General features: G+C 37.9%; 52 non-coding genes across 52 annotated transcripts; all 52 read right to left on the bottom strand.

Moving 5' to 3' along the window:
* Window positions 1-338: 338 nt before the first annotated feature.
* On the bottom strand, window positions 339-431 carry TRNAI-UAU (transfer RNA isoleucine (anticodon UAU)). The gene is given in 2 exon segments: window positions 339-374; window positions 394-431. It is a non-coding gene; the product is annotated as a tRNA-Ile (tRNA).
* Window positions 432-870: 439 nt separating this feature from the next.
* On the bottom strand, window positions 871-943 carry TRNAR-CCU (transfer RNA arginine (anticodon CCU)). The gene has a single exon. It is a non-coding gene; the product is annotated as a tRNA-Arg (tRNA).
* A 459-nt stretch (window positions 944-1,402) lies between these two features.
* Window positions 1,403-1,495, bottom strand: TRNAI-UAU (transfer RNA isoleucine (anticodon UAU)). The gene is given in 2 exon segments: window positions 1,403-1,438; window positions 1,458-1,495. It is a non-coding gene; the product is annotated as a tRNA-Ile (tRNA).
* A 439-nt stretch (window positions 1,496-1,934) lies between these two features.
* Window positions 1,935-2,007, bottom strand: TRNAR-CCU (transfer RNA arginine (anticodon CCU)). The gene has a single exon. It is a non-coding gene; the product is annotated as a tRNA-Arg (tRNA).
* A 459-nt stretch (window positions 2,008-2,466) lies between these two features.
* Window positions 2,467-2,559, bottom strand: TRNAI-UAU (transfer RNA isoleucine (anticodon UAU)). The gene is given in 2 exon segments: window positions 2,467-2,502; window positions 2,522-2,559. It is a non-coding gene; the product is annotated as a tRNA-Ile (tRNA).
* A 439-nt stretch (window positions 2,560-2,998) lies between these two features.
* TRNAR-CCU (transfer RNA arginine (anticodon CCU)) lies at window positions 2,999-3,071 on the bottom strand. Its single transcript has one exon. It is a non-coding gene; the product is annotated as a tRNA-Arg (tRNA).
* A 459-nt stretch (window positions 3,072-3,530) lies between these two features.
* TRNAI-UAU (transfer RNA isoleucine (anticodon UAU)) lies at window positions 3,531-3,623 on the bottom strand. The gene is given in 2 exon segments: window positions 3,531-3,566; window positions 3,586-3,623. It is a non-coding gene; the product is annotated as a tRNA-Ile (tRNA).
* Window positions 3,624-4,062: 439 nt separating this feature from the next.
* TRNAR-CCU (transfer RNA arginine (anticodon CCU)) lies at window positions 4,063-4,135 on the bottom strand. The gene has a single exon. It is a non-coding gene; the product is annotated as a tRNA-Arg (tRNA).
* A 459-nt stretch (window positions 4,136-4,594) lies between these two features.
* Window positions 4,595-4,687, bottom strand: TRNAI-UAU (transfer RNA isoleucine (anticodon UAU)). Its single transcript is given in 2 exon segments — window positions 4,595-4,630; window positions 4,650-4,687. It is a non-coding gene; the product is annotated as a tRNA-Ile (tRNA).
* Window positions 4,688-5,126: 439 nt separating this feature from the next.
* TRNAR-CCU (transfer RNA arginine (anticodon CCU)) lies at window positions 5,127-5,199 on the bottom strand. The gene has a single exon. It is a non-coding gene; the product is annotated as a tRNA-Arg (tRNA).
* Window positions 5,200-5,658: 459 nt separating this feature from the next.
* On the bottom strand, window positions 5,659-5,751 carry TRNAI-UAU (transfer RNA isoleucine (anticodon UAU)). Its single transcript is given in 2 exon segments — window positions 5,659-5,694; window positions 5,714-5,751. It is a non-coding gene; the product is annotated as a tRNA-Ile (tRNA).
* A 439-nt stretch (window positions 5,752-6,190) lies between these two features.
* Window positions 6,191-6,263, bottom strand: TRNAR-CCU (transfer RNA arginine (anticodon CCU)). Its single transcript has one exon. It is a non-coding gene; the product is annotated as a tRNA-Arg (tRNA).
* A 459-nt stretch (window positions 6,264-6,722) lies between these two features.
* TRNAI-UAU (transfer RNA isoleucine (anticodon UAU)) lies at window positions 6,723-6,815 on the bottom strand. The gene is given in 2 exon segments: window positions 6,723-6,758; window positions 6,778-6,815. It is a non-coding gene; the product is annotated as a tRNA-Ile (tRNA).
* A 439-nt stretch (window positions 6,816-7,254) lies between these two features.
* TRNAR-CCU (transfer RNA arginine (anticodon CCU)) lies at window positions 7,255-7,327 on the bottom strand. Its single transcript has one exon. It is a non-coding gene; the product is annotated as a tRNA-Arg (tRNA).
* A 459-nt stretch (window positions 7,328-7,786) lies between these two features.
* TRNAI-UAU (transfer RNA isoleucine (anticodon UAU)) lies at window positions 7,787-7,879 on the bottom strand. The gene is given in 2 exon segments: window positions 7,787-7,822; window positions 7,842-7,879. It is a non-coding gene; the product is annotated as a tRNA-Ile (tRNA).
* A 439-nt stretch (window positions 7,880-8,318) lies between these two features.
* On the bottom strand, window positions 8,319-8,391 carry TRNAR-CCU (transfer RNA arginine (anticodon CCU)). Its single transcript has one exon. It is a non-coding gene; the product is annotated as a tRNA-Arg (tRNA).
* Window positions 8,392-8,850: 459 nt separating this feature from the next.
* TRNAI-UAU (transfer RNA isoleucine (anticodon UAU)) lies at window positions 8,851-8,943 on the bottom strand. Its single transcript is given in 2 exon segments — window positions 8,851-8,886; window positions 8,906-8,943. It is a non-coding gene; the product is annotated as a tRNA-Ile (tRNA).
* Window positions 8,944-9,382: 439 nt separating this feature from the next.
* On the bottom strand, window positions 9,383-9,455 carry TRNAR-CCU (transfer RNA arginine (anticodon CCU)). Its single transcript has one exon. It is a non-coding gene; the product is annotated as a tRNA-Arg (tRNA).
* A 459-nt stretch (window positions 9,456-9,914) lies between these two features.
* Window positions 9,915-10,007, bottom strand: TRNAI-UAU (transfer RNA isoleucine (anticodon UAU)). Its single transcript is given in 2 exon segments — window positions 9,915-9,950; window positions 9,970-10,007. It is a non-coding gene; the product is annotated as a tRNA-Ile (tRNA).
* A 439-nt stretch (window positions 10,008-10,446) lies between these two features.
* TRNAR-CCU (transfer RNA arginine (anticodon CCU)) lies at window positions 10,447-10,519 on the bottom strand. Its single transcript has one exon. It is a non-coding gene; the product is annotated as a tRNA-Arg (tRNA).
* A 459-nt stretch (window positions 10,520-10,978) lies between these two features.
* Window positions 10,979-11,071, bottom strand: TRNAI-UAU (transfer RNA isoleucine (anticodon UAU)). The gene is given in 2 exon segments: window positions 10,979-11,014; window positions 11,034-11,071. It is a non-coding gene; the product is annotated as a tRNA-Ile (tRNA).
* Window positions 11,072-11,510: 439 nt separating this feature from the next.
* On the bottom strand, window positions 11,511-11,583 carry TRNAR-CCU (transfer RNA arginine (anticodon CCU)). The gene has a single exon. It is a non-coding gene; the product is annotated as a tRNA-Arg (tRNA).
* A 459-nt stretch (window positions 11,584-12,042) lies between these two features.
* TRNAI-UAU (transfer RNA isoleucine (anticodon UAU)) lies at window positions 12,043-12,135 on the bottom strand. Its single transcript is given in 2 exon segments — window positions 12,043-12,078; window positions 12,098-12,135. It is a non-coding gene; the product is annotated as a tRNA-Ile (tRNA).
* Window positions 12,136-12,575: 440 nt separating this feature from the next.
* Window positions 12,576-12,648, bottom strand: TRNAR-CCU (transfer RNA arginine (anticodon CCU)). The gene has a single exon. It is a non-coding gene; the product is annotated as a tRNA-Arg (tRNA).
* Window positions 12,649-13,107: 459 nt separating this feature from the next.
* Window positions 13,108-13,200, bottom strand: TRNAI-UAU (transfer RNA isoleucine (anticodon UAU)). Its single transcript is given in 2 exon segments — window positions 13,108-13,143; window positions 13,163-13,200. It is a non-coding gene; the product is annotated as a tRNA-Ile (tRNA).
* A 439-nt stretch (window positions 13,201-13,639) lies between these two features.
* TRNAR-CCU (transfer RNA arginine (anticodon CCU)) lies at window positions 13,640-13,712 on the bottom strand. The gene has a single exon. It is a non-coding gene; the product is annotated as a tRNA-Arg (tRNA).
* A 459-nt stretch (window positions 13,713-14,171) lies between these two features.
* On the bottom strand, window positions 14,172-14,264 carry TRNAI-UAU (transfer RNA isoleucine (anticodon UAU)). Its single transcript is given in 2 exon segments — window positions 14,172-14,207; window positions 14,227-14,264. It is a non-coding gene; the product is annotated as a tRNA-Ile (tRNA).
* A 439-nt stretch (window positions 14,265-14,703) lies between these two features.
* Window positions 14,704-14,776, bottom strand: TRNAR-CCU (transfer RNA arginine (anticodon CCU)). The gene has a single exon. It is a non-coding gene; the product is annotated as a tRNA-Arg (tRNA).
* Window positions 14,777-15,235: 459 nt separating this feature from the next.
* On the bottom strand, window positions 15,236-15,328 carry TRNAI-UAU (transfer RNA isoleucine (anticodon UAU)). Its single transcript is given in 2 exon segments — window positions 15,236-15,271; window positions 15,291-15,328. It is a non-coding gene; the product is annotated as a tRNA-Ile (tRNA).
* A 439-nt stretch (window positions 15,329-15,767) lies between these two features.
* On the bottom strand, window positions 15,768-15,840 carry TRNAR-CCU (transfer RNA arginine (anticodon CCU)). Its single transcript has one exon. It is a non-coding gene; the product is annotated as a tRNA-Arg (tRNA).
* Window positions 15,841-16,299: 459 nt separating this feature from the next.
* On the bottom strand, window positions 16,300-16,392 carry TRNAI-UAU (transfer RNA isoleucine (anticodon UAU)). Its single transcript is given in 2 exon segments — window positions 16,300-16,335; window positions 16,355-16,392. It is a non-coding gene; the product is annotated as a tRNA-Ile (tRNA).
* A 439-nt stretch (window positions 16,393-16,831) lies between these two features.
* Window positions 16,832-16,904, bottom strand: TRNAR-CCU (transfer RNA arginine (anticodon CCU)). Its single transcript has one exon. It is a non-coding gene; the product is annotated as a tRNA-Arg (tRNA).
* A 459-nt stretch (window positions 16,905-17,363) lies between these two features.
* TRNAI-UAU (transfer RNA isoleucine (anticodon UAU)) lies at window positions 17,364-17,456 on the bottom strand. The gene is given in 2 exon segments: window positions 17,364-17,399; window positions 17,419-17,456. It is a non-coding gene; the product is annotated as a tRNA-Ile (tRNA).
* A 439-nt stretch (window positions 17,457-17,895) lies between these two features.
* TRNAR-CCU (transfer RNA arginine (anticodon CCU)) lies at window positions 17,896-17,968 on the bottom strand. The gene has a single exon. It is a non-coding gene; the product is annotated as a tRNA-Arg (tRNA).
* Window positions 17,969-18,427: 459 nt separating this feature from the next.
* TRNAI-UAU (transfer RNA isoleucine (anticodon UAU)) lies at window positions 18,428-18,520 on the bottom strand. Its single transcript is given in 2 exon segments — window positions 18,428-18,463; window positions 18,483-18,520. It is a non-coding gene; the product is annotated as a tRNA-Ile (tRNA).
* A 439-nt stretch (window positions 18,521-18,959) lies between these two features.
* TRNAR-CCU (transfer RNA arginine (anticodon CCU)) lies at window positions 18,960-19,032 on the bottom strand. The gene has a single exon. It is a non-coding gene; the product is annotated as a tRNA-Arg (tRNA).
* Window positions 19,033-19,491: 459 nt separating this feature from the next.
* TRNAI-UAU (transfer RNA isoleucine (anticodon UAU)) lies at window positions 19,492-19,584 on the bottom strand. The gene is given in 2 exon segments: window positions 19,492-19,527; window positions 19,547-19,584. It is a non-coding gene; the product is annotated as a tRNA-Ile (tRNA).
* A 439-nt stretch (window positions 19,585-20,023) lies between these two features.
* TRNAR-CCU (transfer RNA arginine (anticodon CCU)) lies at window positions 20,024-20,096 on the bottom strand. The gene has a single exon. It is a non-coding gene; the product is annotated as a tRNA-Arg (tRNA).
* Window positions 20,097-20,555: 459 nt separating this feature from the next.
* On the bottom strand, window positions 20,556-20,648 carry TRNAI-UAU (transfer RNA isoleucine (anticodon UAU)). The gene is given in 2 exon segments: window positions 20,556-20,591; window positions 20,611-20,648. It is a non-coding gene; the product is annotated as a tRNA-Ile (tRNA).
* A 439-nt stretch (window positions 20,649-21,087) lies between these two features.
* TRNAR-CCU (transfer RNA arginine (anticodon CCU)) lies at window positions 21,088-21,160 on the bottom strand. The gene has a single exon. It is a non-coding gene; the product is annotated as a tRNA-Arg (tRNA).
* Window positions 21,161-21,619: 459 nt separating this feature from the next.
* Window positions 21,620-21,712, bottom strand: TRNAI-UAU (transfer RNA isoleucine (anticodon UAU)). Its single transcript is given in 2 exon segments — window positions 21,620-21,655; window positions 21,675-21,712. It is a non-coding gene; the product is annotated as a tRNA-Ile (tRNA).
* Window positions 21,713-22,151: 439 nt separating this feature from the next.
* TRNAR-CCU (transfer RNA arginine (anticodon CCU)) lies at window positions 22,152-22,224 on the bottom strand. Its single transcript has one exon. It is a non-coding gene; the product is annotated as a tRNA-Arg (tRNA).
* A 459-nt stretch (window positions 22,225-22,683) lies between these two features.
* TRNAI-UAU (transfer RNA isoleucine (anticodon UAU)) lies at window positions 22,684-22,776 on the bottom strand. Its single transcript is given in 2 exon segments — window positions 22,684-22,719; window positions 22,739-22,776. It is a non-coding gene; the product is annotated as a tRNA-Ile (tRNA).
* Window positions 22,777-23,215: 439 nt separating this feature from the next.
* On the bottom strand, window positions 23,216-23,288 carry TRNAR-CCU (transfer RNA arginine (anticodon CCU)). The gene has a single exon. It is a non-coding gene; the product is annotated as a tRNA-Arg (tRNA).
* Window positions 23,289-23,747: 459 nt separating this feature from the next.
* TRNAI-UAU (transfer RNA isoleucine (anticodon UAU)) lies at window positions 23,748-23,840 on the bottom strand. The gene is given in 2 exon segments: window positions 23,748-23,783; window positions 23,803-23,840. It is a non-coding gene; the product is annotated as a tRNA-Ile (tRNA).
* Window positions 23,841-24,279: 439 nt separating this feature from the next.
* On the bottom strand, window positions 24,280-24,352 carry TRNAR-CCU (transfer RNA arginine (anticodon CCU)). Its single transcript has one exon. It is a non-coding gene; the product is annotated as a tRNA-Arg (tRNA).
* A 459-nt stretch (window positions 24,353-24,811) lies between these two features.
* TRNAI-UAU (transfer RNA isoleucine (anticodon UAU)) lies at window positions 24,812-24,904 on the bottom strand. Its single transcript is given in 2 exon segments — window positions 24,812-24,847; window positions 24,867-24,904. It is a non-coding gene; the product is annotated as a tRNA-Ile (tRNA).
* Window positions 24,905-25,343: 439 nt separating this feature from the next.
* On the bottom strand, window positions 25,344-25,416 carry TRNAR-CCU (transfer RNA arginine (anticodon CCU)). Its single transcript has one exon. It is a non-coding gene; the product is annotated as a tRNA-Arg (tRNA).
* A 459-nt stretch (window positions 25,417-25,875) lies between these two features.
* TRNAI-UAU (transfer RNA isoleucine (anticodon UAU)) lies at window positions 25,876-25,968 on the bottom strand. Its single transcript is given in 2 exon segments — window positions 25,876-25,911; window positions 25,931-25,968. It is a non-coding gene; the product is annotated as a tRNA-Ile (tRNA).
* Window positions 25,969-26,407: 439 nt separating this feature from the next.
* On the bottom strand, window positions 26,408-26,480 carry TRNAR-CCU (transfer RNA arginine (anticodon CCU)). The gene has a single exon. It is a non-coding gene; the product is annotated as a tRNA-Arg (tRNA).
* A 459-nt stretch (window positions 26,481-26,939) lies between these two features.
* Window positions 26,940-27,032, bottom strand: TRNAI-UAU (transfer RNA isoleucine (anticodon UAU)). Its single transcript is given in 2 exon segments — window positions 26,940-26,975; window positions 26,995-27,032. It is a non-coding gene; the product is annotated as a tRNA-Ile (tRNA).
* A 439-nt stretch (window positions 27,033-27,471) lies between these two features.
* TRNAR-CCU (transfer RNA arginine (anticodon CCU)) lies at window positions 27,472-27,544 on the bottom strand. Its single transcript has one exon. It is a non-coding gene; the product is annotated as a tRNA-Arg (tRNA).
* Between the last annotated feature and the right edge of the window lie 132 nt (window positions 27,545-27,676).

Below are 27,676 nucleotides of genomic sequence, written 5' to 3'. Positions count from 1 at the left end.
TGCTTCTTTCTTTTCTGCTGAGAGCCAGGGCTTCCTTTGTCATGTCCTTTTCATCATGTAGTCACTCCACATTATTGATGCCAATGAAGGAAATAATATTTGGCTCCCAGAAGCCTTAAAAAAACAATTTATCTTTTACATTTCCCTTTACAATATGGTACTAGATCATGGTAAAACTGGTGAGACTTTTGTAATATACAGCAAATTAAACAAGAAACCATAAAAAGTAAATATCTCTCGGAAACTTCCTTCTCAATCGTGCAAGTAGATCATGATGGAACTCGAGAAACTTTGGCTAACGCATTTGTTCAAAATAACAAAGGAAGACAAGAAAAGTCTGCTCCAGGTGAGGCTTGAACTCACAACCTCAGCATAGCTCATCAGTTACTGCTTTATAAGTACCGCGCGCTGACCGATTGCGCCACTGGAGCAGCTGCTGGGCTGCAGCATTGCATATATGAAAAAAAAACAATCAGAAATTTAAAATGAAAAATTTGCTCCGAAATGTAACTATTTGATAAAACAGGATTTGTGTTGTTGCTTTTTCCACAGTTTGAAAATACATTTTTTACCAGATCACAATCTTTATGAAGAATCAATTGAGACATTTATCACACTGGCCAATGGGCATATTTAAACTGAAACATCCTGTTGCTTCAGGAAGTGCACATGTGCATTGGCTGGGATGAACACACGCTCTGTTGCTATATTTTATATGCTGTATTTGTAATATCGTATTTTATTATTTAGCATGGTCACACTTCTTTCAATTAAAAGTAGCAATCTTTCTTTTTTGGAGAATTTTGCAAGATCAAATTCAAACTTGTAGAAAGATTAGACAGACCATGCGCTGTTTCAGAGATAAGCAAACACCCCAGATGGGACTTGAACCCACAATCCCTGGCTTAGGAGGCCAGTGCCTTATCCGTTAGGCCACTGGGGCTTCTCAAGGAAGTTCATGCCGTGGGTTCTATTTTCTGTAGCAGGCAATTATCCGTTTTAATTGCATTTTCAAAAATGGTCTTGTAAGTTTGTACTCCAACTTGAAAACAACCATAACCACGTGCTTCTTTCTTTTCTGCTGAGAGCCAGGGCTTCCTTTGTCATGTCCTTTTCATCATGTAGTCACTCCACATTATTGATGCCAATGAAGGAAATAATATTTGGCTCCCAGAAGCCTTAAAAAAACAATTTATCTTTTGCATTTCCCTTTACAATATGGTACTAGATCATGGTAAAACTGGTGAGACTTTTGTAATATACAGCAAATTAAACAAGAAACCATAAAAAGTAAATATCTCTCGGAAACTTCCTTCTCAATCGTGCAAGTAGATCATGATGGAACTCGAGAAACTTTGGCTAACGCATTTGTTCAAAATAACAAAGGAAGACAAGAAAAGTCTGCTCCAGGTGAGGCTTGAACTCACAACCTCGGCATAGCTCATCAGTTACTGCTTTATAAGTACTGCGCGCTGACCGATTGCGCCACTGGAGCAGCTGCTGAGCTGCAGCATTGCATATATGAAAAAAAAACAATCAGAAATTTAAAATGAAAAATTTGCTCCGAAATGTAACTATTTGATAAAACAGGATTTGTGTTGTTGCTTTTTCCACAGTTTGAAAATACATTTTTTACCAGATCACAATCTTTATGAAGAATCAATTGAGACATTTATCACACTGGCCAATGGGCATTTTTAAACTGGAACATCCTGTTGCTTCAGGAAGTGCACGTGTGCATTGGCTGGGATGAACACACGCTCTGTTGCTATATTTTATATGCTGTATTTGTAATATCGTATTTTATTATTTAGCATGGTCACACTTCTTTCAATTAAAAGTCGCAATCTTTCTTTTTTGGAGAATTTTGCAAGATCAAATTCAAACTGGTAGAAAGATTAGACAGACCATGCGCTGTTTCAGAGATAAGCAAACACCCCAGATGGGACTTGAACCCACAATCCCTGGCTTAGGAGGCCAGTGCCTTATCCATTAGGCCACTGGGGCTTCTCAAGGTAGTTCATGCTGTGGGTTCTTTTTTCTGTAGCAGGCAATTATCCGTTTTAATTGCATTTTCAAAAATGGTCTTGTAAGTTTGTACTCCAACTTGAAAACAACCATAACCACGTGCTTCTTTCTTTTCTGCTGAGAGCCAGGGCTTCCTTTGTCATGTCCTTTTCATCATGTAGTCACTCCACATTATTGATGCCAATGAAGGAAATAATATTTGGCTCCCAGAAGCCTTAAAAAAACAATTTATCTTTTACATTTCCCTTTACAATATGGTACTAGATCATGGTAAAACTGGTGAGACTTTTGTAATATACAGCAAATTAAACAAGAAACCATAAAAAGTAAATATCTCTCGGAAACTTCCTTCTCAATCGTGCAAGTAGATCATGATGGAACTCGAGAAACTTTGGCTAACGCATTTGTTCAAAATAACAAAGGAAGACAAAAAAATTCTGCTCCAGGTGAGGCTTGAACTCACAACCTCGGCATAGCTCATCAGTTACTGCTTTATAAGTACCGCGCGCTGACCGATTGCGCCACTGGAGCAGCTGCTGAGCTGCAGCATTGCATATATGAAAAAAAAACAATCAGAAATTTAAAATGAAAAATTTGCTCCGAAATGTAACTATTTGATAAAACAGGATTTGTGTTGTTGCTTTTTCCACAGTTTGAAAATACATTTTTTACCAGATCACAATCTTTATGAAGAATCAATTGAGACATTTATCACACTGGCCAATGGGCATTTTTAAACTGAAACATCCTGTTGCTTCAGGAAGTGCACATGTGCATTGGCTGGGATGAACACACGCTCTGTTGCTATATTTTATATGCTGTATTTGTAATATCGTATTTTATTATTTAGCATGGTCACACTTCTTTCAATTAAAAGTAGCAATCTTTCTTTTTTGGAGAATTTTGCAAGATCAAATTCAAACTGGTAGAAAGATTAGACAGACCATGCGCTGTTTCAGAGATAAGCAAACACCCCAGATGGGACTTGAACCCACAATCCCTGGCTTAGGAGGCCAGTGCCTTATCCATTAGGCCACTGGGGCTTCTCAAGGTAGTTCATGCCGTGGGTTCTTTTTTCTGTAGCAGGCAATTATCCGTTTTAATTGCATTTTCAAAAATGGTCTTGTAAGTTTGTACTCCAACTTGAAAACAACCATAACCACGTGCTTCTTTCTTTTCTGCTGAGAGCCAGGGCTTCCTTTGTCATGTCCTTTTCATCATGTAGTCACTCCACATTATTGATGCCAATGAAGGAAATAATATTTGGCTCCCAGAAGCCTGAAAAAAACAATTTATCTTTTACATTTCCCTTTACAATATGGTACTAGATCATGGTAAAACTGGTGAGACTTTTGTAATATACAGCAAATTAAACAAGAAACCATAAAAAGTAAATATCTCTCGGAAACTTCCTTCTCAATCGTGCAAGTAGATCATGATGGAACTCGAGAAACTTTGGCTAACGCATTTGTTCAAAATAACAAAGGAAGACAAGAAAAGTCTGCTCCAGGTGAGGCTTGAACTCACAACCTCGGCATAGCTCATCAGTTACTGCTTTATAAGTACCGCGCGCTGACCGATTGCACCACTGGAGCAGCTGCTGAGCTGCAGCATTGCATATATGAAAAAAAAACAATCAGAAATTTAAAATGAAAAATTTGCTCCGAAATGTAACTATTTGATAAAACAGGATTTGTGTTGTTGCTTTTTCCACAGTTTGAAAATACATTTTTTACCAGATCACAATCTTTATGAAGAATCAATTGAGACATTTATCACACTGGCCAATGGGCATTTTTAAACTGAAACATCCTGTTGCTTCAGGAAGTGCACATGTGCATTGGCTGGGATGAACACACGCTCTGTTGCTATATTTTATATGCTGTATTTGTAATATCGTATTTTATTATTTAGCATGGTCACACTTCTTTCAATTAAAAGTAGCAATCTTTCTTTTTTGGAGAATTTTGCAAGATCAAATTCAAACTGGTAGAAAGATTAGACAGACCATGCGCTGTTTCAGAGATAAGCAAACACCCCAGATGGGACTTGAACCCACAATCCCTGGCTTAGGAGGCCAGTGCCTTATCTATTAGGCCACTGGGGCTTCTCAAGGTAGTTCATGCCGTGGGTTCTTTTTTCTGTAGCAGGCAATTATCCGTTTTAATTGCATTTTCAAAAATGGTCTTGTAAGTTTGTACTCCAACTTGAAAACAACCATAACCACGTGCTTCTTTCTTTTCTGCTGAGAGCCAGGGCTTCCTTTGTCATGTCCTTTTCATCATGTAGTCACTCCACATTATTGATGCCAATGAAGGAAATAATATTTGGCTCCCAGAAGCCTTAAAAAAACAATTTATCTTTTACATTTCCCTTTACAATATGGTACTAGATCATGGTAAAACTGGTGAGACTTTTGTAATATACAGCAAATTAAACAAGAAACCATAAAAAGTAAATATCTCTCGGAAACTTCCTTCTCAATCGTGCAAGTAGATCATGATGGAACTCGAGAAACTTTGGCTAACGCATTTGTTCAAAATAACAAAGGAAGACAAGAAAAGTCTGCTCCAGGTGAGGCTTGAACTCACAACCTCGGCATAGCTCATCAGTTACTGCTTTATAAGTACCGCGCGCTGACCGATTGCGCCACTGGAGCAGCTGCTGGGCTGCAGCATTGCATATATGAAAAAAAAACAATCAGAAATTTAAAATGAAAAATTTGCTCCGAAATGTAACTATTTGATAAAACAGGATTTGTGTTGTTGCTTTTTCCACAGTTTGAAAATACATTTTTTACCAGATCACAATCTTTATGAAGAATCAATTGAGACATTTATCACACTGGCCAATGGGCATTTTTAAACTGAAACATCCTGTTGCTTCAGGAAGTGCACATGTGCATTGGCTGGGATGAACACACGCTCTGTTGCTATATTTTATATGCTGTATTTGTAATATCGTATTTTATTATTTAGCATGGTCACACTTCTTTCAATTAAAAGTAGCAATCTTTCTTTTTTGGAGAATTTTGCAAGATCAAATTCAAACTGGTAGAAAGATTAGACAGACCATGCGCTGTTTCAGAGATAAGCAAACACCCCAGATGGGACTTGAACCCACAATCCCTGGCTAAGGAGGCCAGTGCCTTATCCATTAGGCCACTGGGGCTTCTCAAGGTAGTTCATGCCGTGGGTTCTATTTTCTGTAGCAGGCAATTATCCGTTTTAATTGCATTTTCAAAAATGGTCTTGTAAGTTTGTACTCCAACTTGAAAACAACCATAACCACGTGCTTCTTTCTTTTCTGCTGAGAGCCAGGGCTTCCTTTGTCATGTCCTTTTCATCATGTAGTCACTCCACATTATTGATGCCAATGAAGGAAATAATATTTGGCTCCCAGAAGCCTTAAAAAAACAATTTATCTTTTACATTTCCCTTTACAATATGGTACTAGATCATGGTAAAACTGGTGAGACTTTTGTAATATACAGCAAATTAAACAAGAAACCATAAAAAGTAAATATCTCTCGGAAACTTCCTTCTCAATCGTGCAAGTAGATCATGATGGAACTCGAGAAACTTTGGCTAACGCATTTGTTCAAAATAACAAAGGAAGACAAGAAAAGTCTGCTCCAGGTGAGACTTGAACTCACAACCTCGGCATAGCTCATCAGTTACTGCTTTATAAGTACCGCGCGCTGACCGATTGCGCCACTGGAGCAGCTGCTGGGCTGCAGCATTGCATATATGAAAAAAAAACAATCAGAAATTTAAAATGAAAAATTTGCTCCGAAATGTAACTATTTGATAAAACAGGATTTGTGTTGTTGCTTTTTCCACAGTTTGAAAATACATTTTTTACCAGATCACAATCTTTATGAAGAATCAATTGAGACATTTATCACACTGGCCAATGGGCATTTTTAAACTGAAACATCCTGTTGCTTCAGGAAGTGCAGATGTGCATTGGCTGGGATGAACACACGCTCTGTTGCTATATTTTATATGCTGTATTTGTAATATCGTATTTTATTATTTAGCATGGTCACACTTCTTTCAATTAAAAGTCGCCATCTTTCTTTTTTGGAGAATTTTGCAAGATCAAATTCAAACTGATAGAAAGATTAGACAGACCATGCGCTGTTTCAGAGATAAGCAAACACCCCAGATGGGACTTGAACCCACAATCCCTGGCTTAGGAGGCCAGTGCCTTATCTATTAGGCCACTGGGGCTTCTCAAGGTAGTTCATGCCGTGGGTTCTTTTTTCTGTAGCAGGCAATTATCCGTTTTAATTGCATTTTCAAAAATGGTCTTGTAAGTTTGTACTCCAACTTGAAAACAACCATAACCACGTGCTTCTTTCTTTTCTGCTGAGAGCCAGGGCTTCCTTTGTCATGTCCTTTTCATCATGTAGTCACTCCACATTATTGATGCCAATGAAGGAAATAATATTTGGCTCCCAGAAGCCTTAAAAAAACAATTTATCTTTTACATTTCCCTTTACAATATGGTACTAGATCATGGTAAAACTGGTGAGACTTTTGTAATATACAGCAAATTAAACAAGAAACCATAAAAAGTAAATATCTCTCGGAAACTTCCTTCTCAATCGTGCAAGTAGATCATGATGGAACTCGAGAAACTTTGGCTAACGCATTTGTTCAAAATAACAAAGGAAGACAAGAAAAGTCTGCTCCAGGTGAGGCTTGAACTCACAACCTCGGCATAGCTCATCAGTTACTGCTTTATAAGTACCGCGCGCTGACCGATTGCGCCACTGGAGCAGCTGCTGGGCTGCAGCATTGCATATATGAAAAAAAAACAATCAGAAATTTAAAATGAAAAATTTGCTCCGAAATGTAACTATTTGATAAAACAGGATTTGTGTTGTTGCTTTTTCCACAGTTTGAAAATACATTTTTTACCAGATCACAATCTTTATGAAGAATCAATTGAGACATTTATCACACTGGCCAATGGGCATTTTTAAACTGAAACATCCTGTTGCTTCAGGAAGCGCACATGTGCATTGGCTGGGATGAACACACGCTCTGTTGCTATATTTTATATGCTGTATTTGTAATATCGTATTTTATTATTTAGCATGGTCACACTTCTTTCAATTAAAAGTAGCAATCTTTCTTTTTTGGAGAATTTTGCAAGATCAAATTCAAACTGGTAGAAAGATTAGACAGACCATGCGCTGTTTCAGAGATAAGCAAACACCCCAGATGGGACTTGAACCCACAATCCCTGGCTTAGGAGGCCAGTGCCTTATCCATTAGGCCACTGGGGCTTCTCAAGGTAGTTCATGCCGTGGGTTCTATTTTCTGTAGCAGGCAATTATCCGTTTTAATTGCATTTTCAAAAATGGTCTTGTAAGTTTGTACTCCAACTTGAAAACAACCATAACCACGTGCTTCTTTCTTTTCTGCTGAGAGCCAAGGCTTCCTTTGTCATGTCCTTTTCATCATGTAGTCACTCCACATTATTGATGCCAATGAAGGAAATAATATTTGGCTCCCAGAAGCCTTAAAAAAACAATTTATCTTTTACATTTCCCTTTACAATATGGTACTAGATCATGGTAAAACTGGTGAGACTTTTGTAATATACAGCAAATTAAACAAGAAACCATAAAAAGTAAATATCTCTCGGAAACTTCCTTCTCAATCGTGCAAGTAGATCATGATGGAACTCGAGAAACTTTGGCTAACGCATTTGTTCAAAATAACAAAGGAAGACAAGAAAAGTCTGCTCCAGGTGAGGCTTGAACTCACAACCTCGGCATAGCTCATCAGTTACTGCTTTATAAGTACCGCGCGCTGACCGATTGCGCCACTGGAGCAGCTGCTGGGCTGCAGCATTGCATATATGAAAAAAAAACAATCAGAAATTTAAAATGAAAAATTTGCTCCGAAATGTAACTATTTGATAAAACAGGATTTGTGTTGTTGCTTTTTCCACAGTTTGAAAATACATTTTTTACCAGATCACAATCTTTATGAAGAATCAATTGAGACATTTATCACACTGGCCAATGGGCATTTTTAAACTGAAACATCCTGTTGCTTCAGGAAGTGCACATGTGCATTGGCTGGGATGAACACACGCTCTGTTGCTATATTTTATATGCTGTATTTGTAATATCGTATTTTATTATTTAGCATGGTCACACTTCTTTCAATTAAAAGTCGCCATCTTTCTTTTTTGGAGAATTTTGCAAGATCAAATTCAAACTGATAGAAAGATTAGACAGACCATGCGCTGTTTCAGAGATAAGCAAACACCCCAGATGGGACTTGAACCCACAATCCCTGGCTTAGGAGGCCAGTGCCTTATCTATTAGGCCACTGGGGCTTCTCAAGGTAGTTCATGCCGTGGGTTCTTTTTTCTGTAGCAGGCAATTATCCGTTTTAATTGCATTTTCAAAAATGGTCTTGTAAGTTTGTACTCCAACTTGAAAACAACCATAACCACGTGCTTCTTTCTTTTCTGCTGAGAGCCAGGGCTTCCTTTGTCATGTCCTTTTCATCATGTAGTCACTCCACATTATTGATGCCAATGAAGGAAATAATATTTGGCTCCCAGAAGCCTTAAAAAAACAATTTATCTTTTACATTTCCCTTTACAATATGGTACTAGATCATGGTAAAACTGGTGAGACTTTTGTAATATACAGCAAATTAAACAAGAAACCATAAAAAGTAAATATCTCTCGGAAACTTCCTTCTCAATCGTGCAAGTAGATCATGATGGAACTCGAGAAACTTTGGCTAACGCATTTGTTCAAAATAACAAAGGAAGACAAGAAAAGTCTGCTCCAGGTGAGGCTTGAACTCACAACCTCGGCATAGCTCATCAGTTACTGCTTTATAAGTACCGCGCGCTGACCGATTGCGCCACTGGAGCAGCTGCTGGGCTGCAGCATTGCATATATGAAAAAAAAACAATCAGAAATTTAAAATGAAAAATTTGCTCCGAAATGTAACTATTTGATAAAACAGGATTTGTGTTGTTGCTTTTTCCACAGTTTGAAAATACATTTTTTACCAGATCACAATCTTTATGAAGAATCAATTGAGACATTTATCACACTGGCCAATGGGCATTTTTAAACTGAAACATCCTGTTGCTTCAGGAAGCGCACATGTGCATTGGCTGGGATGAACACACGCTCTGTTGCTATATTTTATATGCTGTATTTGTAATATCGTATTTTATTATTTAGCATGGTCACACTTCTTTCAATTAAAAGTAGCAATCTTTCTTTTTTGGAGAATTTTGCAAGATCAAATTCAAACTGGTAGAAAGATTAGACAGACCATGCGCTGTTTCAGAGATAAGCAAACACCCCAGATGGGACTTGAACCCACAATCCCTGGCTTAGGAGGCCAGTGCCTTATCCATTAGGCCACTGGGGCTTCTCAAGGTAGTTCATGCCGTGGGTTCTATTTTCTGTAGCAGGCAATTATCCGTTTTAATTGCATTTTCAAAAATGGTCTTGTAAGTTTGTACTCCAACTTGAAAACAACCATAACCACGTGCTTCTTTCTTTTCTGCTGAGAGCCAAGGCTTCCTTTGTCATGTCCTTTTCATCATGTAGTCACTCCACATTATTGATGCCAATGAAGGAAATAATATTTGGCTCCCAGAAGCCTTAAAAAAACAATTTATCTTTTACATTTCCCTTTACAATATGGTACTAGATCATGGTAAAACTGGTGAGACTTTTGTAATATACAGCAAATTAAACAAGAAACCATAAAAAGTAAATATCTCTCGGAAACTTCCTTCTCAATCGTGCAAGTAGATCATGATGGAACTCGAGAAACTTTGGCTAACGCATTTGTTCAAAATAACAAAGGAAGACAAGAAAAGTCTGCTCCAGGTGAGGCTTGAACTCACAACCTCGGCATAGCTCATCAGTTACTGCTTTATAAGTACCGCGCGCTGACCGATTGCGCCACTGGAGCAGCTGCTGGGCTGCAGCATTGCATATATGAAAAAAAAACAATCAGAAATTTAAAATGAAAAATTTGCTCCGAAATGTAACTATTTGATAAAACAGGATTTGTGTTGTTGCTTTTTCCACAGTTTGAAAATACATTTTTTACCAGATCACAATCTTTATGAAGAATCAATTGAGACATTTATCACACTGGCCAATGGGCATTTTTAAACTGAAACATCCTGTTGCTTCAGGAAGTGCACATGTGCATTGGCTGGGATGAACACACGCTCTGTTGCTATATTTTATATGCTGTATTTGTAATATCGTATTTTATTATTTAGCATGGTCACACTTCTTTCAATTAAAAGTAGCAATCTTTCTTTTTTGGAGAATTTTGCAAGATCAAATTCAAACTGGTAGAAAGATTAGACAGACCATGCGCTGTTTCAGAGATAAGCAAACACCCCAGATGGGACTTGAACCCACAATCCCTGGCTTAGGAGGCCAGTGCCTTATCCATTAGGCCACTGGGGCTTCTCAAGGTAGTTCATGCCGTGGGTTCTATTTTCTGTAGCAGGCAATTATCCGTTTTAATTGCATTTTCAAAAATGGTCTTGTAAGTTTGTACTCCAACTTGAAAACAACCATAACCACGTGCTTCTTTCTTTTCTGCTGAGAGCCAAGGCTTCCTTTGTCATGTCCTTTTCATCATGTAGTCACTCCACATTATTGATGCCAATGAAGGAAATAATATTTGGCTCCCAGAAGCCTTAAAAAAACAATTTATCTTTTGCATTTCCCTTTACAATATGGTACTAGATCATGGTAAAACTGGTGAGACTTTTGTAATATACAGCAAATTAAACAAGAAACCATAAAAAGTAAATATCTCTCGGAAACTTCCTTCTCAATCGTGCAAGTAGATCATGATGGAACTCGAGAAACTTTGGCTAACGCATTTGTTCAAAATAACAAAGGAAGACAAGAAAAGTCTGCTCCAGGTGAGGCTTGAACTCACAACCTCGGCATAGCTCATCAGTTACTGCTTTATAAGTACCGCGCGCTGACCGATTGCGCCACTGGAGCAGCTGCTGGGCTGCAGCATTGCATATATGAAAAAAAAACAATCAGAAATTTAAAATGAAAAATTTGCTCCGAAATGTAACTATTTGATAAAACAGGATTTGTGTTGTTGCTTTTTCCACAGTTTGAAAATACATTTTTTACCAGATCACAATCTTTATGAAGAATCAATTGAGACATTTATCACACTGGCCAATGGGCATTTTTAAACTGAAACATCCTGTTGCTTCAGGAAGTGCACATGTGCATTGGCTGGGATGAACACACGCTCTGTTGCTATATTTTATATGCTGTATTTGTAATATCGTATTTTATTATTTAGCATGGTCACACTTCTTTCAATTAAAAGTAGCAATCTTTCTTTTTTGGAGAATTTTGCAAGATCAAATTCAAACTGGTAGAAAGATTAGACAGACCATGCGCTGTTTCAGAGATAAGCAAACACCCCAGATGGGACTTGAACCCACAATCCCTGGCTTAGGAGGCCAGTGCCTTATCCATTAGGCCACTGGGGCTTCTCAAGGTAGTTCATGCCGTGGGTTCTATTTTCTGTAGCAGGCAATTATCCGTTTTAATTGCATTTTCAAAAATGGTCTTGTAAGTTTGTACTCCAACTTGAAAACAACCATAACCACGTGCTTCTTTCTTTTCTGCTGAGAGCCAAGGCTTCCTTTGTCATGTCCTTTTCATCATGTAGTCACTCCACATTATTGATGCCAATGAAGGAAATAATATTTGGCTCCCAGAAGCCTTAAAAAAACAATTTATCTTTTGCATTTCCCTTTACAATATGGTACTAGATCATGGTAAAACTGGTGAGACTTTTGTAATATACAGCAAATTAAACAAGAAACCATAAAAAGTAAATATCTCTCGGAAACTTCCTTCTCAATCGTGCAAGTAGATCATGATGGAACTCGAGAAACTTTGGCTAACGCATTTGTTCAAAATAACAAAGGAAGACAAGAAAAGTCTGCTCCAGGTGAGGCTTGAACTCACAACCTCGGCATAGCTCATCAGTTACTGCTTTATAAGTACCGAGCGCTGACCGATTGCGCCACTGGAGCAGCTGCTGGGCTGCAGCATTGCATATATGAAAAAAAAAACAATCAGAATTTTAAAATGAAAAATTTGCTCCGAAATGTAACTATTTGATAAAACAGGATTTGTGTTGTTGCTTTTTCCACAGTTTGAAAATACATTTTTTACCAGATCACAATCTTTATGAAGAATCAATTGAGACATTTATCACACTGGCCAATGGGCATTTTTAAACTGAAACATCCTGTTGCTTCAGGAAGTGCACATGTGCATTGGCTGGGATGAACACACGCTCTGTTGCTATATTTTATATGCTGTATTTGTAATATCGTATTTTATTATTTAGCATGGTCACACTTCTTTCAATTAAAAGTAGCAATCTTTCTTTTTTGGAGAATTTTGCAAGATCAAATTCAAACTGGTAGAAAGATTAGACAGACCATGCGCCGTTTCAGAGATAAGCAAACACCCCAGATGGGACTTGAACCCACAATCCCTGGCTTAGGAGGCCAGTGCCTTATCCATTAGGCCACTGGGGCTTCTCAAGGTAGTTCATGCCGTGGGTTCTATTTTCTGTAGCAGGCAATTATCCGTTTTAATTGCATTTTCAAAAATGGTCTTGTAAGTTTGTACTCCAACTTGAAAACAACCATAACCACGTGCTTCTTTCTTTTCTGCTGAGAGCCAAGGCTTCCTTTGTCATGTCCTTTTCATCATGTAGTCACTCCACATTATTGATGCCAATGAAGGAAATAATATTTGGCTCCCAGAAGCCTTAAAAAAACAATTTATCTTTTGCATTTCCCTTTACAATATGGTACTAGATCATGGTAAAACTGGTGAGACTTTTGTAATATACAGCAAATTAAACAAGAAACCATAAAAAGTAAATATCTCTCGGAAACTTCCTTCTCAATCGTGCAAGTAGATCATGATGGAACTCGAGAAACTTTGGCTAACGCATTTGTTCAAAATAACAAAGGAAGACAAGAAAAGTCTGCTCCAGGTGAGGCTTGAACTCACAACCTCGGCATAGCTCATCAGTTACTGCTTTATAAGTACTGCGCGCTGACCGATTGCGCCACTGGAGCAGCTGCTGGGCTGCAGCATTGCATATATGAAAAAAAAACAATCAGAAATTTAAAATGAAAAATTTGCTCCGAAATGTAACTATTTGATAAAACAGGATTTGTGTTGTTGCTTTTTCCACAGTTTGAAAATACATTTTTTACCAGATCACAATCTTTATGAAGAATCAATTGAGACATTTATCACACTGGCCAATGGGCATTTTTAAACTGAAACATCCTGTTGCTTCAGGAAGTGCACATGTGCATTGGCTGGGATGAACACACGCTCTGTTGCTATATTTTATATGCTGTATTTGTAATATCGTATTTTATTATTTAGCATGGTCACACTTCTTTCAATTAAAAGTAGCAATCTTTCTTTTTTGGAGAATTTTGCAAGATCAAATTCAAACTGGTAGAAAGATTAGACAGACCATGCGCTGTTTCAGAGATAAGCAAACACCCCAGATGGGACTTGAACCCACAATCCCTGGCTTAGGAGGCCAGTGCCTTATCCATTAGGCCACTGGGGCTTCTCAAGGTAGTTCATGCCGTGGGTTCTATTTTCTGTAGCAGGCAATTATCCGTTTTAATTGCATTTTCAAAAATGGTCTTGTAAGTTTGTACTCCAACTTGAAAACAACCATAACCACGTGCTTCTTTCTTTTCTGCTGAGAGCCAAGGCTTCCTTTGTCATGTCCTTTTCATCATGTAGTCACTCCACATTATTGATGCCAATGAAGGAAATAATATTTGGCTCCCAGAAGCCTTAAAAAAACAATTTATCTTTTGCATTTCCCTTTACAATATGGTACTAGATCATGGTAAAACTGGTGAGACTTTTGTAATATACAGCAAATTAAACAAGAAACCATAAAAAGTAAATATCTCTCGGAAACTTCCTTCTCAATCGTGCAAGTAGATCATGATGGAACTCGAGAAACTTTGGCTAACGCATTTGTTCAAAATAACAAAGGAAGACAAGAAAAGTCTGCTCCAGGTGAGGCTTGAACTCACAACCTCGGCATAGCTGATCAGTTACTGCTTTATAAGTACCGCGCGCTGACCGATTGCGCCACTGGAGCAGCTGCTGGGCTGCAGCATTGCATATATGAAAAAAAAACAATCAGAAATTTAAAATGAAAAATTTGCTCCGAAATGTAACTATTTGATAAAACAGGATTTGTGTTGTTGCTTTTTCCACAGTTTGAAAATACATTTTTTACCAGATCACAATCTTTATGAAGAATCAATTGAGACATTTATCACACTGGCCAATGGGCATTTTTAAACTGAAACATCCTGTTGCTTCAGGAAGTGCACATGTGCATTGGCTGGGATGAACACACGCTCTGTTGCTATATTTTATATGCTGTATTTGTAATATCGTATTTTATTATTTAGCATGGTCACACTTCTTTCAATTAAAAGTAGCAATCTTTCTTTTTTGGAGAATTTTGCAAGATCAAATTCAAACTGGTAGAAAGATTAGACAGACCATGCGCTGTTTCAGAGATAAGCAAACACCCCAGATGGGACTTGAACCCACAATCCCTGGCTTAGGAGGCCAGTGCCTTATCCATTAGGCCACTGGGGCTTCTCAAGGTAGTTCATGCCGTGGGTTCTATTTTCTGTAGCAGGCAATTATCCGTTTTAATTGCATTTTCAAAAATGGTCTTGTAAGTTTGTACTCCAACTTGAAAACAACCATAACCACGTGCTTCTTTCTTTTCTGCTGAGAGCCAAGGCTTCCTTTGTCATGTCCTTTTCATCATGTAGTCACTCCACATTATTGATGCCAATGAAGGAAATAATATTTGGCTCCCAGAAGCCTTAAAAAAACAATTTATCTTTTACATTTCCCTTTACAATATGGTACTAGATCATGGTAAAACTGGTGAGACTTTTGTAATATACAGCAAATTAAACAAGAAACCATAAAAAGTAAATATCTCTCGGAAACTTCCTTCTCAATCGTGCAAGTAGATCATGATGGAACTCGAGAAACTTTGGCTAACGCATTTGTTCAAAATAACAAAGGAAGACAAGAAAAGTCTGCTCCAGGTGAGGCTTGAACTCACAACCTCGGCATAGCTCATCAGTTACTGCTTTATAAGTACCGCGCGCTGACCGATTGCGCCACTGGAGCAGCTGCTGGGCTGCAGCATTGCATATATGAAAAAAAAACAATCAGAAATTTAAAATGAAAAATTTGCTCCGAAATGTAACTATTTGATAAAACAGGATTTGTGTTGTTGCTTTTTCCACAGTTTGAAAATACATTTTTTACCAGATCACAATCTTTATGAAGAATCAATTGAGACATTTATCACACTGGCCAATGGGCATTTTTAAACTGAAACATCCTGTTGCTTCAGGAAGTGCACATGTGTATTGGCTGGGATGAACACACGCTCTGTTGCTATATTTTATATGCTGTATTTGTAATATCGTATTTTATTATTTAGCATGGTCACACTTCTTTCAATTAAAAGTAGCAATCTTTCTTTTTTGGAGAATTTTGCAAGATCAAATTCAAACTGGTAGAAAGATTAGACAGACCATGCGCTGTTTCAGAGATAAGCAAACACCCCAGATGGGACTTGAACCCACAATCCCTGGCTTAGGAGGCCAGTGCCTTATCCATTAGGCCACTGGGGCTTCTCAAGGTAGTTCATGCCGTGGGTTCTATTTTCTGTAGCAGGCAATTATCCGTTTTAATTGCATTTTCAAAAATGGTCTTGTAAGTTTGTACTCCAACTTGAAAACAACCATAACCACGTGCTTCTTTCTTTTCTGCTGAGAGCCAGGGCTTCCTTTGTCATGTCCTTTTCATCATGTAGTCACTCCACATTATTGATGCCAATGAAGGAAATAATATTTGGCTCCCAGAAGCCTTAAAAAAACAATTTATCTTTTACATTTCCCTTTACAATATGGTACTAGATCATGGTAAAACTGGTGAGACTTTTGTAATATACAGCAAATTAAACAAGAAACCATAAAAAGTAAATATCTCTCGGAAACTTCCTTCTCAATCGTGCAAGTAGATCATGATGGAACTCGAGAAACTTTGGCTAACGCATTTGTTCAAAATAACAAAGGAAGACAAGAAAAGTCTGCTCCAGGTGAGGCTTGAACTCACAACCTCGGCATAGCTCATCAGTTACTGCTTTATAAGTACCGCGCGCTGACCGATTGCGCCACTGGAGCAGCTGCTGGGCTGCAGCATTGCATATATGAAAAAAAAACAATCAGAAATTTAAAATGAAAAATTTGCTCCGAAATGTAACTATTTGATAAAACAGGATTTGTGTTGTTGCTTTTTCCACAGTTTGAAAATACATTTTTTACCAGATCACAATCTTTATGAAGAATCAATTGAGACATTTATCACACTGGCCAATGGGCATTTTTAAACTGAAACATCCTGTTGCTTCAGGAAGTGCACATGTGCATTGGCTGGGATGAACACACGCTCTGTTGCTATATTTTATATGCTGTATTTGTAATATCGTATTTTATTATTTAGCATGGTCACACTTCTTTCAATTAAAAGTAGCAATCTTTCTTTTTTGGAGAATTTTGCAAGATCAAATTCAAACTGGTAGAAAGATTAGACAGACCATGCGCTGTTTCAGAGATAAGCAAACACCCCAGATGGGACTTGAACCCACAATCCCTGGCTTAGGAGGCCAGTGCCTTATCCATTAGGCCACTGGGGCTTCTCAAGGTAGTTCATGCCGTGGGTTCTATTTTCTGTAGCAGGCAATTATCCGTTTTAATTGCATTTTCAAAAATGGTCTTGTAAGTTTGTACTCCAACTTGAAAACAACCATAACCACGTGCTTCTTTCTTTTCTGCTGAGAGCCAAGGCTTCCTTTGTCATGTCCTTTTCATCATGTAGTCACTCCACATTATTGATGCCAATGAAGGAAATAATATTTGGCTCCCAGAAGCCTTAAAAAAACAATTTATCTTTTACATTTCCCTTTACAATATGGTACTAGATCATGGTAAAACTGGTGAGACTTTTGTAATATACAGCAAATTAAACAAGAAACCATAAAAAGTAAATATCTCTCGGAAACTTCCTTCTCAATCGTGCAAGTAGATCATGATGGAACTCGAGAAACTTTGGCTAACGCATTTGTTCAAAATAACAAAGGAAGACAAGAAAAGTCTGCTCCAGGTGAGGCTTGAACTCACAACCTCGGCATAGCTCATCAGTTACTGCTTTATAAGTACCGCGCGCTGACCGATTGCGCCACTGGAGCAGCTGCTGGGCTGCAGCATTGCATATATGAAAAAAAAACAATCAGAAATTTAAAATGAAAAATTTGCTCCGAAATGTAACTATTTGATAAAACAGGATTTGTGTTGTTGCTTTTTCCACAGTTTGAAAATACATTTTTTACCAGATCACAATCTTTATGAAGAATCAATTGAGACATTTATCACACTGGCCAATGGGCATTTTTAAACTGAAACATCCTGTTGCTTCAGGAAGTGCACATGTGTATTGGCTGGGATGAACACACGCTCTGTTGCTATATTTTATATGCTGTATTTGTAATATCGTATTTTATTATTTAGCATGGTCACACTTCTTTCAATTAAAAGTAGCAATCTTTCTTTTTTGGAGAATTTTGCAAGATCAAATTCAAACTGGTAGAAAGATTAGACAGACCATGCGCTGTTTCAGAGATAAGCAAACACCCCAGATGGGACTTGAACCCACAATCCCTGGCTTAGGAGGCCAGTGCCTTATCCATTAGGCCACTGGGGCTTCTCAAGGTAGTTCATGCCGTGGGTTCTATTTTCTGTAGCAGGCAATTATCCGTTTTAATTGCATTTTCAAAAATGGTCTTGTAAGTTTGTACTCCAACTTGAAAACAACCATAACCACGTGCTTCTTTCTTTTCTGCTGAGAGCCAGGGCTTCCTTTGTCATGTCCTTTTCATCATGTAGTCACTCCACATTATTGATGCCAATGAAGGAAATAATATTTGGCTCCCAGAAGCCTTAAAAAAACAATTTATCTTTTACATTTCCCTTTACAATATGGTACTAGATCATGGTAAAACTGGTGAGACTTTTGTAATATACAGCAAATTAAACAAGAAACCATAAAAAGTAAATATCTCTCGGAAACTTCCTTCTCAATCGTGCAAGTAGATCATGATGGAACTCGAGAAACTTTGGCTAACGCATTTGTTCAAAATAACAAAGGAAGACAAGAAAAGTCTGCTCCAGGTGAGGCTTGAACTCACAACCTCGGCATAGCTCATCAGTTACTGCTTTATAAGTACCGCGCGCTGACCGATTGTGCCACTGGAGCAGCTGCTGGGCTGCAGCATTGCATATATGAAAAAAAAACAATCAGAAATTTAAAATGAAAAATTTGCTCCGAAATGTAACTATTTGATAAAACAGGATTTGTGTTGTTGCTTTTTCCACAGTTTGAAAATACATTTTTTACCAGATCACAATCTTTATGAAGAATCAATTGAGACATTTATCACACTGGCCAATGGGCATTTTTAAACTGAAACATCTTGTTGCTTCAGGAAGTGCACATGTGCATTGGCTGGGATGAACACACGCTCTGTTGCTATATTTTATATGCTGTATTTGTAATATCGTATTTTATTATTTAGCATGGTCACACTTCTTTCAATTAAAAGTAGCAATCTTTCTTTTTTGGACACTTTTGCAAGATCAAATTCAAACTGGTAGAAAGATTAGACAGACCATGCGCTGTTTCAGAGATAAGCAAACACCCCAGATGGGACTTGAACCCACAATCCCTGGCTTAGGAGGCCAGTGCCTTATCCATTAGGCCACTGGGGCTTCTCAAGGTAGTTCATGCCGTGGGTTCTATTTTCTGTAGCAGGCAATTATCCGTTTTAATTGCATTTTCAAAAATGGTCTTGTAAGTTTGTACTCCAACTTGAAAACAACCATAACCACGTGCTTCTTTCTTTTCTGCTGAGAGCCAGGGCTTCCTTTGTCATGTCCTTTTCATCATGTAGTCACTCCACATTATTGATGCCAATGAAGGAAATAATATTTGGCTCCCAGAAGCCTTAAAAAAACAATTTATCTTTTACATTTCCCTTTACAATATGGTACTAGATCATGGTAAAACTGGTGAGACTTTTGTAATATACAGCAAATTAAACAAGAAACCATAAAAAGTAAATATCTCTCGGAAACTTCCTTCTCAATCGTGCAAGTAGATCATGATGGAACTCGAGAAACTTTGGCTAACGCATTTGTTCAAAATAACAAAGGAAGACAAGAAAAGTCTGCTCCAGGTGAGGCTTGAACTCACAACCTCAGCATAGCTCATCAGTTACTGCTTTATAAGTACCGCGCGCTGACCGATTGCGCCACTGGAGCAGCTGCTGGGCTGCAGCATTGCATATATGAAAAAAAAACAATCAGAAATTTAAAATGAAAAATTTGCTCCGAAATGTAACTATTTGATAAAACAGGATTTGTGTTGTTGCTTTTTCCACAGTTTGAAAATACATTTTTTACCAGATCACAATCTTTATGAAGAATCAATTGAGACATTTATCACACTGGCCAATGGGCATTTTTAAACTGAAACATCCTGTTGCTTCAGGAAGTGCACATGTGCATTGGCTGGGATGAACACACGCTCTGTTGCTATATTTTATATGCTGTATTTGTAATATCGTATTTTATTATTTAGCATGGTCACACTTCTTTCAATTAAAAGTAGCAATCTTTCTTTTTTGGAGAATTTTGCAAGATCAAATTCAAACTGGTAGAAAGATTAGACAGACCATGCGCTGTTTCAGAGATAAGCAAACACCCCAGATGGGACTTGAACCCACAATCCCTGGCTTAGGAGGCCAGTGCCTTATCCATTAGGCCACTGGGGCTTCTCAAGGTAGTTCATGCCGTGGGTTCTATTTTCTGTAGCAGGCAATTATCCGTTTTAATTGCATTTTCAAAAATGGTCTTGTAAGTTTGTACTCCAACTTGAAAACAACCATAACCACGTGCTTCTTTCTTTTCTGCTGAGAGCCAGGGCTTCCTTTGTCATGTCCTTTTCATCATGTAGTCACTCCACATTATTGATGCCAATGAAGGAAATAATATTTGGCTCCCAGAAGCCTTAAAAAAACAATTTATCTTTTACATTTCCCTTTACAATATGGTACTAGATCATGGTAAAACTGGTGAGACTTTTGTAATATACAGCAAATTAAACAAGAAACCATAAAAAGTAAATATCTCTCGGAAACTTCCTTCTCAATCGTGCAAGTAGATCATGATGGAACTCGAGAAACTTTGGCTAACGCATTTGTTCAAAATAACAAAGGAAGACAAGAAAAGTCTGCTCCAGGTGAGGCTTGAACTCACAACCTCGGCATAGCTCATCAGTTACTGCTTTATAAGTACCGTGCGCTGACCGATTGCGCCACTGGAGCAGCTGCTGGGCTGCAGCATTGCATATATGAAAAAAAAACAATCAGAAATTTAAAATGAAAAATTTGCTCCGAAATGTAACTATTTGATAAAACAGGATTTGTGTTGTTGCTTTTTCCACAGTTTGAAAATACATTTTTTACCAGATCACAATCTTTATGAAGAATCAATTGAGACATTTATCACACTGGCCAATGGGCATTTTTAAACTGAAACATCCTGTTGCTTCAGGAAGTGCACATGTGCATTGGCTGGGATGAACACACGCTCTGTTGCTATATTTTATATGCTGTATTTGTAATATCGTATTTTATTATTTAGCATGGTCACACTTCTTTCAATTAAAAGTAGCAATCTTTCTTTTTTGGAGAATTTTGCAAGATCAAATTCAAACTGGTAGAAAGATTAGACAGACCATGCGCTGTTTCAGAGATAAGCAAACACCCCAGATGGGACTTGAACCCACAATCCCTGGCTTAGGAGGCCAGTGCCTTATCCATTAGGCCACTGGGGCTTCTCAAGGTAGTTCATGCCGTGGGTTCTATTTTCTGTAGCAGGCAATTATCCGTTTTAATTGCATTTTCAAAAATGGTCTTGTAAGTTTGTACTCCAACTTGAAAACAACCATAACCACGTGCTTCTTTCTTTTCTGCTGAGAGCCAAGGCTTCCTTTGTCATGTCCTTTTCATCATGTAGTCACTCCACATTATTGATGCCAATGAAGGAAATAATATTTGGCTCCCAGAAGCCTTAAAAAAACAATTTATCTTTTACATTTCCCTTTACAATATGGTACTAGATCATGGTAAAACTGGTGAGACTTTTGTAATATACAGCAAATTAAACAAGAAACCATAAAAAGTAAATATCTCTCGGAAACTTCCTTCTCAATCGTGCAAGTAGATCATGATGGAACTCGAGAAACTTTGGCTAACGCATTTGTTCAAAATAACAAAGGAAGACAAGAAAAGTCTGCTCCAAGTGAGGCTTGAACTCACAACCTCGGCATAGCTCATCAGTTACTGCTTTATAAGTACCGCGCGCTGACCGATTGCGCCACTGGAGCAGCTGCTGGGCTGCAGCATTGCATATATGAAAAAAAAACAATCAGAAATTTAAAATGAAAAATTTGCTCCGAAATGTAACTATTTGATAAAACAGGATTTGTGTTGTTGCTTTTTCCACAGTTTGAAAATACATTTTTTACCAGATCACAATCTTTATGAAGAATCAATTGAGACATTTATCACACTGGCCAATGGGCATTTTTAAACTGAAACATCCTGTTGCTTCAGGAAGTGCACATGTGTATTGGCTGGGATGAACACACGCTCTGTTGCTATATTTTATATGCTGTATTTGTAATATCGTATTTTATTATTTAGCATGGTCACACTTCTTTCAATTAAAAGTAGCAATCTTTCTTTTTTGGAGAATTTTGCAAGATCAAATTCAAACTGGTAGAAAGATTAGACAGACCATGCGCTGTTTCAGAGATAAGCAAACACCCCAGATGGGACTTGAACCCACAATCCCTGGCTTAGGAGGCCAGTGCCTTATCCATTAGGCCACTGGGGCTTCTCAAGGTAGTTCATGCCGTGGGTTCTATTTTCTGTAGCAGGCAATTATCCGTTTTAATTGCATTTTCAAAAATGGTCTTGTAAGTTTGTACTCCAACTTGAAAACAACCATAACCACGTGCTTCTTTCTTTTCTGCTGAGAGCCAGGGCTTCCTTTGTCATGTCCTTTTCATCATGTAGTCACTCCACATTATTGATGCCAATGAAGGAAATAATATTTGGCTCCCAGAAGCCTTAAAAAAACAATTTATCTTTTACATTTCCCTTTACAATATGGTACTAGATCATGGTAAAACTGGTGAGACTTTTGTAATATACAGCAAATTAAACAAGAAACCATAAAAAGTAAATATCTCTCGGAAACTTCCTTCTCAATCGTGCAAGTAGATCATGATGGAACTCGAGAAACTTTGGCTAACGCATTTGTTCAAAATAACAAAGGAAGACAAGAAAAGTCTGCTCCAGGTGAGGCTTGAACTCACAACCTCGGCATAGCTCATCAGTTACTGCTTTATAAGTACTGCGCGCTGACCGATTGCGCCACTGGAGCAGCTGCTGGGCTGCAGCATTGCATATATGAAAAAAAAACAATCAGAAATTTAAAATGAAAAATTTGCTCCGAAATGTAACTATTTGATAAAACAGGATTTGTGTTGTTGCTTTTTCCACAGTTTGAAAATACATTTTTTACCAGATCACAATCTTTATGAAGAATCAATTGAGACATTTATCACACTGGCCAATGGGCATTTTTAAACTGAAACATCCTGTTGCTTCAGGAAGTGCACATGTGCATTGGCTGGGATGAACACACGCTCTGTTGCTATATTTTATATGCTGTATTTGTAATATCGTATTTTATTATTTAGCATGGTCACACTTCTTTCAATTAAAAGTAGCAATCTTTCTTTTTTGGAGACTTTTGCAAGATCAAATTCAAACTGGTAGAAAGATTAGACAGACCATGCGCTGTTTCAGAGATAAGCAAACACCCCAGATGGGACTTGAACCCACAATCCCTGGCTTAGGAGGCCAGTGCCTTATCCATTAGGCCACTGGGGCTTCTCAAGGTAGTTCATGCCGTGGGTTCTATTTTCTGTAGCAGGCAATTATCCGTTTTAATTGCATTTTCAAAAATGGTCTTGTAAGTTTGTACTCCAACTTGAAAACAACCATAACCACGTGCTTCTTTCTTTTCTGCTGAGAGCCAGGGCTTCCTTTGTCATGTCCTTTTCATCATGTAGTCACTCCACATTATTGATGCCAATGAAGGAAATAATATTTGGCTCCCAGAAGCCTTAAAAAAACAATTTATCTTTTACATTTCCCTTTACAATATGGTACTAGATCATGGTAAAACTGGTGAGAATTTTGTAATATACAGCAAATTAAACAAGAAACCATAAAAAGTAAATATCTCTCGGAAACTTCCTTCTCAATCGTGCAAGTAGATCATGATGGAACTCGAGAAACTTTGGCTAACGCATTTGTTCAAAATAACAAAGGAAGACAAGAAAAGTCTGCTCCAGGTGAGGCTTGAACTCACAACCTCAGCATAGCTCATCAGTTACTGCTTTATAAGTACCGCGCGCTGACCGATTGCGCCACTGGAGCAGCTGCTGGGCTGCAGCATTGCATATATGAAAAAAAAACAATCAGAAATTTAAAATGAAAAATTTGCTCCGAAATGTAACTATTTGATAAAACAGGATTTGTGTTGTTGCTTTTTCCACAGTTTGAAAATACATTTTTTACCAGATCATAATCTTTATGAAGAATCAATTGAGACATTTATCACACTGGCCAATGGGCATATTTAAACTGAAACATCCTGTTGCTTCAGGAAGTGCACATGTGCATTGGCTGGGATGAACACACGCTCTGTTGCTATATTTTATATGCTGTATTTGTAATATCGTATTTTATTATTTAGCATGGTCACACTTCTTTCAATTAAAAGTAGCAATCTTTCTTTTTTGGAGAATTTTGCAAGACCAAATTCAAACTGGTAGAAAGATTAGACAGACCATGCGCTGTTTCAGAGATAAGCAAACACCCCAGATGGGACTTGAACCCACAATCCCTGGCTTAGGAGGCCAGTGCCTTATCCATTAGGCCACTGGGGCTTCTCAAGGTAGTTCATGCCGTGGGTTCTATTTTCTGTAGCAGGCAATTATCCGTTTTAATTGCATTTTCAAAAATGGTCTTGTAAGTTTGTACTCCAACTTGAAAACAACCATAACCACGTGCTTCTTTCTTTTCTGCTGAGAGCCAGGGCTTCCTTTGTCATGTCCTTTTCATCATGTAGTCACTCCACATTATTGATGCCAATGAAGGAAATAATATTTGGCTCCCAGAAGCCTTAAAAAAACAATTTATCTTTTGCATTTCCCTTTACAATATGGTATTAGATCATGGTAAAACTGGTGAGACTTTTGTAATATACAGCAAATTAAACAAGCAACCATAAAAAGTAAATATCTCTCGGAAACTTCCTTCTCAATCGTGCAAGTAGATCATGATGGAACTCGAGAAACTTTGGCTAACGCATTTGTTCAAAATAACAAAGGAAGACAAGAAAAGTCTGCTCCAGGTGAGGCTTGAACTCACAACCTCGGCATAGCTCATCAGTTACTGCTTTATAAGTACTGCGCGCTGACCGATTGCGCCACTGGAGCAGCTGCTGGGCTGCAGCATTGCATATATGAAAAAAAAACAATCAGAAATTTAAAATGAAAAATTTGCTCCGAAATGTAACTATTTGATAAAACAGGATTTGTGTTGTTGCTTTTTCCACAGTTTGAAAATACATTTTTTACCAGATCACAATCTTTATGAAGAATCAATTGAGACATTTATCACACTGGCCAATGGGCATTTTTAAACTGAAACATCCTGTTGCTTCAGGAAGTGCACATGTGCATTGGCTGGGATGAACACACGCTCTGTTGCTATATTTTATATGCTGTATTTGTAATATCGTATTTTATTATTTAGCATGGTCACACTTCTTTCAATTAAAAGTAGCAATCTTTCTTTTTTGGAGACTTTTGCAAGATCAAATTCAAACTGGTAGAAAGATTAGACAGACCATGCGCTGTTTCAGAGATAAGCAAACACCCCAGATGGGACTTGAACCCACAATCCCTGGCTTAGGAGGCCAGTGCCTTATCCATTAGGCCACTGGGGCTTCTCAAGGTAGTTCATGCCGTGGGTTCTATTTTCTGTAGCAGGCAATTATCCGTTTTAATTGCATTTTCAAAAATGGTCTTGTAAGTTTGTACTCCAACTTGAAAACAACCATAACCACGTGCTTCTTTCTTTTCTGCTGAGAGCCAGGGCTTCCTTTGTCATGTCCTTTTCATCATGTAGTCACTCCACATTATTGATGCCAATGAAGGAAATAATATTTGGCTCCCAGAAGCCTTAAAAAAACAATTTATCTTTTACATTTCCCTTTACAATATGGTACTAGATCATGGTAAAACTGGTGAGAATTTTGTAATATACAGCAAATTAAACAAGAAACCATAAAAAGTAAATATCTCTCGGAAACTTCCTTCTCAATCGTGCAAGTAGATCATGATGGAACTCGAGAAACTTTGGCTAACGCATTTGTTCAAAATAACAAAGGAAGACAAGAAAAGTCTGCTCCAGGTGAGGCTTGAACTCACAACCTCAGCATAGCTCATCAGTTACTGCTTTATAAGTACCGCGCGCTGACCGATTGCGCCACTGGAGCAGCTGCTGGGCTGCAGCATTGCATATATGAAAAAAAAACAATCAGAAATTTAAAATGAAAAATTTGCTCCGAAATGTAACTATTTGATAAAACAGGATTTGTGTTGTTGCTTTTTCCACAGTTTGAAAATACATTTTTTACCAGATCATAATCTTTATGAAGAATCAATTGAGACATTTATCACACTGGCCAATGGGCATATTTAAACTGAAACATCCTGTTGCTTCAGGAAGTGCACATGTGCATTGGCTGGGATGAACACACGCTCTGTTGCTATATTTTATATGCTGTATTTGTAATATCGTATTTTATTATTTAGCATGGTCACACTTCTTTCAATTAAAAGTAGCAATCTTTCTTTTTTGGAGAATTTTGCAAGACCAAATTCAAACTGGTAGAAAGATTAGACAGACCATGCGCTGTTTCAGAGATAAGCAAACACCCCAGATGGGACTTGAACCCACAATCCCTGGCTTAGGAGGCCAGTGCCTTATCCATTAGGCCACTGGGGCTTCTCAAGGTAGTTCATGCCGTGGGTTCTATTTTCTGTAGCAGGCAATTATCCGTTTTAATTGCATTTTCAAAAATGGTCTTGTAAGTTTGTACTCCAACTTGAAAACAACCATAACCACGTGCTTCTTTCTTTTCTGCTGAGAGCCAGGGCTTCCTTTGTCATGTCCTTTTCATCATGTAGTCACTCCACATTATTGATGCCAATGAAGGAAATAATATTTGGCTCCCAGAAGCCTTAAAAAAACAATTTATCTTTTGCATTTCCCTTTACAATATGGTACTAGATCATGGTAAAACTGGTGAGACTTTTGTAATATACAGCAAATTAAACAAGCAACCATAAAAAGTAAATATCTCTCGGAAACTTCCTTCTCAATCGTGCAAGTAGATCATGATGGAACTCGAGAAACTTTGGCTAACGCATTTGTTCAAAATAACAAAGGAAGACAAGAAAAGTCTGCTCCAGGTGAGGCTTGAACTCACAACCTCGGCATAGCTCATCAGTTACTGCTTTATAAGTACTGCGCGCTGACCGATTGCGCCACTGGAGCAGCTGCTGAGCTGCAGCATTGCATATATGAAAAAAAAACAATCAGAAATTTAAAATGAAAAATTTGCTCCGAAATGTAACTATTTGATAAAACAGGATTTGTGTTGTTGCTTTTTCCACAGTTTGAAAATACATTTTTTACCAGATCACAATCTTTATGAAGAATCAATTGAGACATTTATCACACTGGCCAATGGGCATTTTTAAACTGAAACATCCTGTTGCTTCAGGAAGTGCACATGTGCATTGGCTGGGATGAACACACGCTCTGTTGCTATATTTTATATGCTGTATTTGTAATATCGTATTTTATTATTTAGCATGGTCACACTTCTTTCAATTAAAAGTAGCAATCTTTCTTTTTTGGAGACTTTTGCAAGATCAAATTCAAACTGGTAGAAAGATTAGACAGACCATGCGCTGTTTCAGAGATAAGCAAACACCCCAGATGGGACTTGAACCCACAATCCCTGGCTTAGGAGGCCAGTGCCTTATCCATTAGGCCACTGGGGCTTCTCAAGGTAGTTCATGCCGTGGGTTCTATTTTCTGTAGCAGGCAATTATCCGTTTTAATTGCATTTTCAAAAATGGTCTTGTAAGTTTGTACTCCAACTTGAAAACAACCATAACCACGTGCTTCTTTCT

Source organism: Anomaloglossus baeobatrachus, chromosome 4 (genome assembly GCF_048569485.1).
Source record: "Anomaloglossus baeobatrachus isolate aAnoBae1 chromosome 4, aAnoBae1.hap1, whole genome shotgun sequence".
Taxonomy (NCBI): domain Eukaryota; kingdom Metazoa; phylum Chordata; class Amphibia; order Anura; family Aromobatidae; genus Anomaloglossus; species Anomaloglossus baeobatrachus.
This window is presented reverse-complemented; position numbering and strand designations above follow the sequence as displayed.